Source organism: Pempheris klunzingeri, chromosome 2 (genome assembly GCF_042242105.1).
Source record: "Pempheris klunzingeri isolate RE-2024b chromosome 2, fPemKlu1.hap1, whole genome shotgun sequence".
NCBI classification, from domain to species: Eukaryota; Metazoa; Chordata; class Actinopteri; order Acropomatiformes; family Pempheridae; genus Pempheris; species Pempheris klunzingeri.
The window spans coordinates 1,899,749-1,910,787 of record NC_092013.1 but is presented as its reverse complement, the minus strand read 5'-3'; the positions used below and the strand labels follow the sequence as shown (position 1 = coordinate 1,910,787).

The window sequence follows — 11,039 nt, the reverse complement described above, 5'->3', positions numbered from 1 at the left end:
GTGTGTGTGTGTGTGTGTGTGTGTGGGCGGGCGTCGTCTCCATCCTGTCTGAAGCTGCACTGATGTGCAGAAGCACCACTCTTCCTCAGAAGCTCTTCCTCTGAGAGCTGAAGTGAAAGCTGCACCGACTGTGTGCCTCTGGACTCTTTTCTTGTTTCTGCTGAGGTGTAACATCCGTGTGGCTGCTACCTGAAGCTGGCTGTGAACAAACCCAAGCAGGAAGCACAGTGACGCAGAAAGGTTTTCATGTTTCAGACGCAGCCGGTCAGACTCTGCAGGAACACTGACACAAACTAACAGCTCGCTCACATCAAGCTCTCTTTCTTTCTGCCTGCAGACACAACACAACTGGACAAAATCAGCTTCAGACTCATTTAGATTCATATTTTCCTCTTTATTTTCCTCATTAACACAAATATGAGCTTCTTCCCCTGCAGCAGTGATTCCTGGGTAATTACTGGTTAACAGGTTTATTGTAGTTCATCTATTGGGCCTCACTGACATAGAAAACAGTGAATCTTTCACCTGTGTGTGTCTCGTCCTTCTCCTCTCTCTCCCACACACATTTTATCAACCAGTGATGTTTGTGGTGTCGTGTTTGAATGTGGGTGATAAATGATAAGAGCTGTCGCGCCAACAGGGGCTGAAACAGTTTACATTCAGTCTCATTTCTACTGGAGAGCAGCAGCGTTAACCTACATTTACTAATGAACCGAGTCTGAAACACAACCAGAAATGAGACGGCAGAGGAGAAATCCAACTGCTCACTGAACTGCTCATGAACTGGTGTCTCTGAGTGATTGTTGGTGGCTCGTAGATGTTCTCTGACTTTCTTTCTACTCTGATTCATACGTGTGTTTGTCCTCCAGGGTCAGAGGTCACCAGAGTGGTCGTGAAAGAGGACGGCGATGCTTTGTTACCCTGCTCCCTCAGCACCGAGCAGAACATCCAGTCAGAGCTGTTTGACTGGAAGAAAGATGGCCGCAACGTGTTCCTGTACGATGCAGCCGACGAGTACAACAGCGGCCGCTCGGGTCAAGATGTGCAGTTCAAAGGTCGGGTCTTTCATTTTCAGGACCAGCTGAAACACGGCAACGCGTCCATAATCATCAGGAACACAAGGGTGGAGGACAGCGGAGACTACACCTGTGCTTTTCCACGTCTTCAAGGCCACGTGTTCCACATTAAGCTTGTTGTCGGTGAGTTGAGGAAACGGCTAAAGACGTCGGCTCATTTCTTCAGTTCCAGCAGTCTGTCGCAGACAAACTTCCTGTCTGAGCAGCTGGTGTTTCACAAGCAGTCTAACACGTGTTCTGTTTTGTCTTTTAGCTCCCATCTTAACCTCTTGGAGCTCGTTTTGATTCTGTGCATGTCCGTCTCTTAAGATCGTCCCATTTCAAACTGTATGATAGCGAGACCACGAGGAGCTGATGCTCGTCCACTGCATCGCTGTAAAGCAAACACTCGGAGGTTTCACTGGCTGCGTCGATGTCACTGCGGCCGCTGACAGAGCTGAACTGGTGAAAGGTTAAACAGGGAAAAATAGAAGTTTTCTTGACTTTTTTGTCATTTTGCTTCACATTTCAGATTCAGTAAAGCAGCCAAACACAGGCTATCAGGCTGAAATTCACAGGATCTCTGCCTCAGCTTGTCTGTCATGTCTGCAGCAGATTTCAGGCTGACAGACAGAAGTGGCTCTCAGATATTTTAGAAAGTGCAGTGCAGAGCATCTCCAGCAGGGGTCTGCAGAGCTCTGCACAACTTCTCCAAAGTTACCAGATGAGGATCATAAATCACTTCATGCTGCTGGAAAATGTCCCCAGGTGTTAAATGAGACTGTTGAACCTGAAGGAATCAACATTTAAATAAAGATTTACATATTTATCACCAGTGAAAGTCGCCTCCCTGAACAGATGGACAGTTTCTCTGTGGTGTGGGTGTCCCACTGCCGCTCAGAGGACAAACTACGGTCACTTCATATTTGGTCAGACAGGTAACTTTACTGGCTGCTGACTCGGCGTGTTTTCACGGTGCTGACTTACCATTGGATGAGAGGAGCTGTCAATAACACGCAGGTGGAGCTCACCTGGCGATGCTCTCCTGTGATTGGCTGGCGGAGTTAAAAGCGTGACAGTTGCGTCACGTTGTGTCGTAGAAAGACGCGGATTGGTCAGTTTAGTTCCGGGGCGTTTACTGATTTCAGAGATACTGAACATCATTGGTCAAATCTTCTGTCAATACTTTAAATTCACCGAAATCACGAAGTTTGGGAAGTTTGACGAGCGACGCTGAAAATAAACGAGAGACACAACCGACTTTAATTTTGGTGATTTGTTCTTCGTCCTGAACTGAAATGAGCTGAATTTACTCGGCGGGTTCTTGTTCTTTAAAACGAGCCCTTGTTTGTGAGTGTGAGGTTGAAGGAGCTTCTCCAAAACCACTTCTACAGTGGAAGGACAGTGCTGGAAACATCCTTCCTGCTAAAGAACCACAGTTCACAGAAAGAGGAGGCAGCTACGACGTTATCCTCCAAACTACTGTGACCAAGACAGACCACTATCACTGTGTAGTCACACAGGAGGAGATCAGCCATCAGACTGAGGCTGAGACATACGTGCACATCAGTGGTGAGTTTTTAATCTTCAAATTATTCTAATTATTCACGTGTTGTTTGTCTGTTAATTCACTTCCAAATCATGACGGCATGTTTTTCTGTCAACAGTTTCCGTCACTTTCCTGTCCCTCTTTTCCATTAATCTATTCCTCTTTTCCAGAGGACGTCCCTTTTCTCATCCACTGTCTTCTCCCACAATGCTTTGTGGTAGGAAAGTGGCCGGCTGTTGTCATGTTTATTTCTGCTGTGTGATTGGCTGTTGCATCGATCCATATCGAGTAGAAAATGTCCAGAGTTGATCAGGATCCCGTATTGAGATAATTTTATGGGCCTGACGTACAGGAAGGACTCATATTCTTTTTAATAAAATAATTATATTGAGGAAAAGTGGTAAAACCACAAAGTAAAAATACTGTTACAAGTAAAAGTCCTGCAGTCAAAGACGTCAGCAAAATGTAGTAAAAGTAGTAAAAGTGTTCTGTTTTCTGTTTTGTTAGATCAAAGTAACGAGGGACTCTGTCTGTGTGATCAATGCAGTGCAGTAAAAAGCTCAGTATTTCCCTCTGAAATGTGCTGAAGTATGAAGCAGCATGAATGTGGAACAGTCCAGTAAAGTCCAAGTAGCTCTAAAGTGTACTTCAGCACAGTGCTGCAGTAACTGTACCTGGTCTGTGTAGAAATGTTCCTGTGATCATCTGAGCGGTCGTCAGCGTCTCAAACCTGCTGCCAGAACCTGAACATGAGATCTGAGCAGCTCCACAACTTTCTCACTGAAACTGTTGAAGAAACAAGACGTTTGTTAGCTTTTAAAAACTTGAGTCTGATATTTCACAGCAGCTTTTATTTGAGTTCAGTGCAGTTCAGAGTGTTTTCTGAGTGTCAGGGAGCAGTTTGGACTCTTCTCACGTCTTCATGTTCTGTACAGAGTTTCTTTAAATGGTTCACCTCTCGTCTCATCTGGAGCTGATTCGGTTCTGCTGAAGTATTTGATCAAAGCTTCGTTTTTCTTTGGCTCTGATTGGTTTTTATGGATTTTAGAGTGATGGATGAGGAAACATGAACTAACCTGTAGTTTTCTAGATGAAATAAATGATGACGCTCTCCTTCCTGTTGGAGAAAATAAAATACAGTCCAGTGAAATGTACCAGCTGCTGTTGGCAACAAAAGAAGAAGAAGAACAAATGTGATGATGAGTTTTCCCTTCTGGCAGCATGAGCCTGTTGATCAGATGCACTCAGTGGCCACTTTATTAGGTCCACCTGTACAGTCTGACGTCCTTCAGTACAACAGCTCTGCTACAGATTCTACCTTCAAGTTTATGATGTTCAGTGTTTGTTGACTTTGTGTGAAATGTGTAAATGAAACTGTGAGTTTGTTCCTGATGGAGGTGAGACACTACAGGCTACAGCATGTTTCATGCTCTGCTCAGTTTTTGCTCTGTTTTCCTTCCATAACATGTCTTCTTTCAGACCAGTGGAAACAAAACATCCCAAGTGAACATTTAGTTTTTTTAGTTTTCTTTACTTTGTCTGTAGAATTCTTTTCAGTTTCACATCTTTAAAGGTGGTTTTTTCTCTCTCTGAGCCAAAAGTCTCCACTTCAGCAGCTCTTCCAGACTCCAGACTCTTGTTTCTGTCTGTATTCTGAAGGTTTTCACTGAGGGCTTTGTTCAGATATGATCCACAGCCTGATTCACACAGTTTATTCCTAAAAACATGGTGAACGTTGTTTTTTATGGCTGTTGGCAGTTTTGTCTGATTTATGGAGCGATTAAAAAAAACAGAGATCCAAAGTTTCCTCAGTAAAAACCTTTTGGCTCTAATGTGTCGACAACATGAAATAAGAGTTTTAAACCTGCTTCATTCAATGTTCAGATTTGTGTTCTGGAACTGTGTGAAAATTAATGTATATTTAATTAGATTCTGCCTCATTCTCATATCTAAACACAGAGTTTCATAGAAGCTGTAGTCCAGAAACTAATTGTGTTAATATCAGTGCTGAAGTGGGGAAGGTTCATGGTGATGTGTGGTAGTTAAAATGTTGACCCTGTTCACCTGCAGTGCCCCCCCCCCCCCTCTAAGGTGGGGCTGTCCTGGACTGGACTACATTATCCTGGGGGGGTGTTAATGTTTGGTCCTCCCTGTTTACAGACATGAGGGGGTCAGAATATTAGAACCCCCTCTGAATATGATTCAGTCCAGTACAACAGCACCACTGACTGGGACCTCAGTGATCAAACCCAGCTGAACTAACAGCTCTGGGACATTATAGGTGTCAGGAAGGTAAACTTAAAGGCAGAGCAGGTGTGTTGGATTGTGTTAGACTGTACAGGTGTACCTAATAAAGTGACCACTGAGTGAAAGTATCACTGACACTGTTCAGACCTGATAACACAAGGGCTGCACACACTTTTAAACTCTCTGTTTCATATTTTAGAGCATGTTTCATTTTACTTTAGTGCAGCAGAAAATGTTTTCTGCGCTTCAGACAAAAAACTTCATCTGAAGTCAATTCAACAGAATTTTTAGCAGAACAAATGTAGCGTAAAACGTTTTCTCAAATACAGTGAAGACACTGTATTTGTGCCTCTGTCACGATGTGAGTCAGTGTTTTATTTATGTGTTAAACAGTGTTTGCAGTTATAAATAGTTATCAAACTTATGGTGGAAGTTAGAAGTGTTTGAAAATATGATCCCGTTTCAGATAATTCTGGGAGGTGTAATTAAGCAATTAATCACAATTTTAATGTTATTAATCCTGTATTGTCCTGCACGAATTATTGGTTCACAGGTGCAGCTACAGAACCGTCAATTGCACTACTTGGTCCAACAGAGGACGGGGTTCTGCTGCAGTGTCTGGTTAGAGGAGCTTCTCCAAAACCACTTCTACAGTGGAAGGACAGTGCTGGAAACATCCTTCCTGCTAAAGAACCACAGTTCACAGAAAGAGGAGGCAGCTACGACGTTATCCTCCAAACTACTGTGACCAAGACAGACCACTATCACTGTGTAGTCACACAGGAGGAGATCAACCATCAGACTGAGGCTGAGACATACGTACCTGTCAATGGTGAGATTATCCCTCATAGTGTTTTAATATTCAAACAAACAGCAAACAAAATACTACAGCAACTATAATACTGGCAATATGAATATGACTAATCATTATCAACGTGGTAACAGTGAAAAACATGACAATAGTTGATATCTAAATAATGATAACAGGACCAATATTAGTAAAAAGTGTCGGTGGCCGACGATCCACAGCAGGTCCAACTTCCTTCTTTAGGAAATGAAGCAACGACCTCACAAGCAGTAGCTCTGCTCTGGACTTCTCTCAGCACAGTAAACACTCTGAAAGGTTCATCACTGAATGTACCACGACAACATTTAGACACTTTAATGTGGACGCCGCTGGGCAGCAGTCAGAGGTGGAGGAAGTACTCAGATACTTTACTGTAGTAACAGTGTGTAAAAGTACTGTTACTCTGTTACCACATTCAAAAGTCCAGTAGAGTTTAAGTATCAAAGGACAGAAAAATGTTCTTAATGGAGCAAAAGTTTGAGGAAAAGTATTTTATACATTGATCACATGTTCAGTATGTCAGATAGAGCTGCAAAGATCAGTCAATAATTTATCAACTATTGAGTTAATCACCAACCATTTTGAGAAGCGATTGATTGGTTTGAGTGATTGTTCAAGACAAAGAAAGTTACAATTCTCTGATTCCAGCTTCTTAAATGTGAATATTTTCTGGTTTCTTCTTTGTGACAGTAAACTGAATATCTTTGGCTTGTGGACAAAACTAGATATTTGAAACTGATCAACACTTTTTACTATTTTCTGACATTTTATTGACCAAACAATTTATTGATTAACCGAGAAAATAATTGACTTATTAATCCATGAATGAAAATAAGTTTCATTTTAACACAAGATTAAATGAACTAGTAACTTGTTAGTTTGATTGATGTAGTGGAGTAAAAGTACAATATTTAGCTCTGAAATGTGTTGAAGTACAAGTAGAAAGTCCCACAGACTGGAAATCCTCTATGAAGCAGCAAAGTGGTTCAAAGCTGGACAGAAACTCAGTGTCTGTAATACAGACTGTGTCCTCTAGAGCTCAGTGTCCAGCTGAGAGTCTCACTGTAAAATGTCCCGCTCACATGTGCTCACTGTTCCTCAGTCATCAGACCTGAAGGGGTAGAAATACTGTTGAAGGCTTCGTGTTTTACATTTTCTAACACAAGCTTTGTGTTCCTTTACTGCAGGAAAGATTGTGCAGATGTTGGATTTGGTCCTTAAAAGCACCACGTCTGCACTGATTCTTTTCAAGTCTTCACTGTTCAGACTGTTCAGTCTGATCACTCTTCTCTGTTGGACTAACTCAGACTGCTGAAGCTCCATATGAGCTGAAGCTGAACTTCACTCTGATGTTTGGACCAAACGAGGGCTGTGGGTTTTACCGTCTCTGTCGGTGTAGTCGCCCTGTGAAGGCTCTGTCTCCTGAGTGTGGACAGGAAGGACTTTTACAGCCACCAAGAAGTCTGATTAACGTTTATATGATGTGTGATAGACTGCAAAAAATCCAAGTCTCTCAAGAGTAAACCAATATGATGTGAACATTTATTGGAAACATAAACAGCATTCACATACAAACAGAGTTAATTATGCAGGAAGATGTATCAGTAATTCATTTGAAGATTTTTAACAAACGCTAACTTTCTAACAATAAGATGTGTCAACTCTGGAGAGCAGTCACAAGGTTCAGGTATGTCAACTCTACAGTCACAGCATCCTGTGTGTGTGATGGTTTATAATCAAACTGTGGTGGCTCCAGTTTAGTGGCACAAGAGGCAGGAAATGAGGTGACTAACCAAGACTTCCTCCTCCAGACAGAAGAACTGTCTGCCTTAAACCAAACCAACACAAGCTCCTGCTGGCTTTTCACGTAATGTCTCTCTTTAATGTCTCTCTTACGGCTGCAGGTACAAACTGCAGCCTTTCACCAACTATTATGCTGCAGCCTGAGCTTCTCCAGATACTTGATGGCTGAAAAAACAACTTAAATACCAATAATCATCTAAAAGCAGGAGCGTTTCTCGGCTGAGACTCACTCCAAATAGCAAGACATGACATCACAATGACCCAGAAGTTGGCAAGGCTTGTCCTGTCCAATAACAGAAGTTGGAACCATGAATTTCATGTGAAAAGTGGCTTCAATGATTATTGATTGATTTCAGCTGTACTAGAATAAACTGTTGGGTAGTTTAGTTAATGATTGAATATGTTTTGCTGTTCCTGCTGAGATTCATCCCACTGCTGTTTTAATCTGCTGATAGTTTTACATGTTAGACTCAGAGCAGAAACACCTTCAGTTGTTCTCTGTGTCGGCTGTGATGTTCAGTCTGCTGTAGATGATATGCAGTTACACTCAGAGTCTCACACTCACTTCCTGTTTTCTGTTTCAGATTCCACTGGGTGGATTGTTGCTGCAGTTGTCGGCCCTTTTTTAGGTGTTGGTGTTGGTGTTCTTCTGGCTGTGCTTTACACCAAAGGCTGCATCACAGTAAATCCTAACAAAGGTGAGTTTAGATAATTAGTTATATCAACATATAAAAGATGAGCAGACAACACAACAGATTCTTAACGTGTGTCTCATGTTTAGAGTCTTGACAGTTGTTTCATCTTCTCAGACATGAAACATGTTGTTGGTGTTTACACCCACAGGAGGATCAAGTCAGTCTGGATTTTCTCAAATGTAACTTTGTTTTCCTCCTGCAGGTTCACAGGCAGAGAGAGACCCCCTCTAAAAGCCCCCAGTCATTCAGGGCAGATACCTGATCCAGAGACTTCACTGTCTTTACATGTGCTGTGAAGTGTGTGTGTGTGTTTCTCTACTTTTATTTCTCTGTCTGAAAGTGAGGACATTTTTTCTGCTCCTCACTTTGACAGTTAAGACTTTTGGTTTTAAGGCTAAAGTTGGGATCGGGGTTGTGGTTGTCATGGTAACAAGGTGAAAGTGAGGTCGTCGGGGTGGCGGATGTGCATGTAGCTCCTTGTGCTTCATATGGAAACATTAGGATGTCCCATCAGCACAGTGTGTCCCTGACCTTCACCAGGTGTTTCCTCCTGTCAGGAGTCCTCCCTGTCCAGGTCATCTGGGATCTCAAACCTCTCACAAGACAAAGTGGTCTTCCTCTCCTTTCTCCTTCTTTGTTTTCAAACTGGTGCATTTGTGCCACCAAATTCAAGCTGCCAATTTAACATAAAACTGCAAAAAGCCCTGTTTGTATGTTCAGGGCTGCTGTAACAACATGGCTGACTCCATAGAATCTCTCTGGAGATAAAGGCAAGCTAAAGAAAACACAATTCTACTACTGGAAACACAGTTCTGAATGTTGTGTTCCATGTCTGCCAAGAGGTCCCTCTAAAGTCTACAGACTTTACCTTTAAATATTTAGAAATACATTACTGTTATCAAATGGAACAGGTTTATTTAGTGATTAATGTGAAATCTTTAACATGGTTAATGCTGCTGCATTCTGTCGCCCTCCTCTGCATCTTGAGATGGTCTCAGACTCGTCCAGTGTCCGTGGAAATGTTCAGTCTGATGAGGTCAGTTTATGTCTCAGCAGTTGTTCAGCTGCTTTCATTTACTGCTTTATTTAACACGGACCGAGCACCTTAATGTAGACCACTATCAGCCCTTCACAATAAAAGCTGGACAACATGCCAGGACAGTAACAGGAAAGAGACGGCGGTCAGTAACACAGACTGGAGTCACCATGGTGACAACAGGAGAGAGCTGGTTATTAATTAATCATCATTAATTAATTATGGAGGGATCGAGTTCCACTCTTGAGCAGCTTTAAGAGCACTTGTTTTATTTTTATACTCTGATAGTTCGCTGCCGTCGGTGTGTGAATGAGTGAGTGAGTGTGAACGGATGAATGAGGGATAAAAGCTCTTTATAAATGCAGCCAATGAACCAAATATTATCCTGCTGCTTGAAGTTCTTGAAGGTCTTAACTGAGCTCAACACGGACATGAAAGAGACATCAAACTGCTGTTGTTCTGCAAATGAATGTGAATATACTGAAGCTAAAGTGAAATATAAAGTGACTTCATGTTATATTTTGATATTTGTGTTATTGACATCATTTGGGACGAACCTGTGCTGCTTCTTTTTATGAGTTAAGGTGCTGAGCCAGTCTGTCAGGTACAGTCACACACTGAACTATACACTCAGTGTCCAGTTTATTAGGTCGACCGAGCTGAAACTACTGCAGCTCAGACCTGAACATCATGACCTTCATGAAGGAGGATTTACTGCAGGACTGTTGTATTAGACTGCATTAGTTTGAGCTCAGTGTTCCTAATAAACTGAACACTTGGCTGTGACATTTGAGTGGTGGCGCTCTGAAGCTTCATGTGTGTTGATGTTATTAGCTCCTGTGGGCTATCAGGTCATTTCTATACAAACGTCTGAATAAACCATGAAAAATGTCAAAATGTGTGTTGTGATTGTCTTCATGTTTCTGTGTTTACCAGTTTAGTAGGATGAGGTGTTCCCTCGTGGGCTGAGAAAACTGTCCACTTCAGGATAAATAAACTGTCAAACCCTTTTGGAGAAGCTGGAAAATGCATCATAGATTGTGAAAAGTTTGTGGTACATTAATCCTCCTTGAGATTTGAAGACTCTGAAGACATCCAGTCAGAGTTTTAGAGTCACAAGGAGTCAACACGCACCACAAACCATTCAACACCTAAGATCTCTGCTGCTCCACCCTAAAGACTGGACGCCCCTGAGGTGGTGTATGGCATCACATGTGACAGCGAGGGAAGTGTCTGCCGGTGAACACCAGGCCTGAACCTCTCACAGCATCCACTGGGAGGAGGTCAAAGGTCATCGCCCAGGAGTCACTGGACGGCCGGAGAAAGATGAGGGAGGACAATCACATCTGACAGCAGAGACCAACTTTGAACAGAGACAGAGGTTACCGTGTCCACCTGTACACAACCACCTGTTAGCATGTGATGACAACTAAACTTGATCTGTTGGCTGAAGAAGGCTGCTGGGATACAGATGAAAGCAGAGCTGAAACAATTAATCAGTTAGTAACTTGATGCAAAAGAGTCAGCAATGACTTTATTTACCCATAAATTGTTCCAGGTCATTTTTAAAGTAAAAACAGCAACCATGCTGAGTTCCAGTCCTCAGTTATTAAGATCTGACTCTTTATTGTCTAAAAAACAAACAATTAAAACAAGCAATTCATTAACATCACCCTGGACTTTTTTCAGCAGTGATGGACATGTTTTCAGTATGTAGTCATAGCCACAATAACACACATGCTGTTAAGAAAATGAGGATGCTGTCTTGGGCCATCCCTCTGTTTGTAGAGAAGCTCAGAATATAACA

At 42.3% G+C, this 11,039-nt stretch overlaps 1 long non-coding RNA gene across 2 annotated transcripts; it reads left to right on the top strand.

Annotated features, from left to right (window-relative positions):
- The first annotated feature begins 2,002 nt into the window (after nucleotides 1–2,002).
- LOC139208114 (uncharacterized) lies at nucleotides 2,003–10,129 on the top strand. 2 transcript variants are annotated; one of them, XR_011585179.1, is made up of 3 exons: nucleotides 2,003–2,627; nucleotides 8,086–8,199; nucleotides 8,399–10,129. It is a non-coding gene; the product is annotated as an uncharacterized lncRNA (long non-coding RNA). The 2 variants fall into 2 exon arrangements; XR_011585180.1 differs by lacking the exon at nucleotides 2,003–2,627 and adding an exon at nucleotides 5,404–5,683.
- Nucleotides 10,130–11,039: the final 910 nt, after the last annotated feature.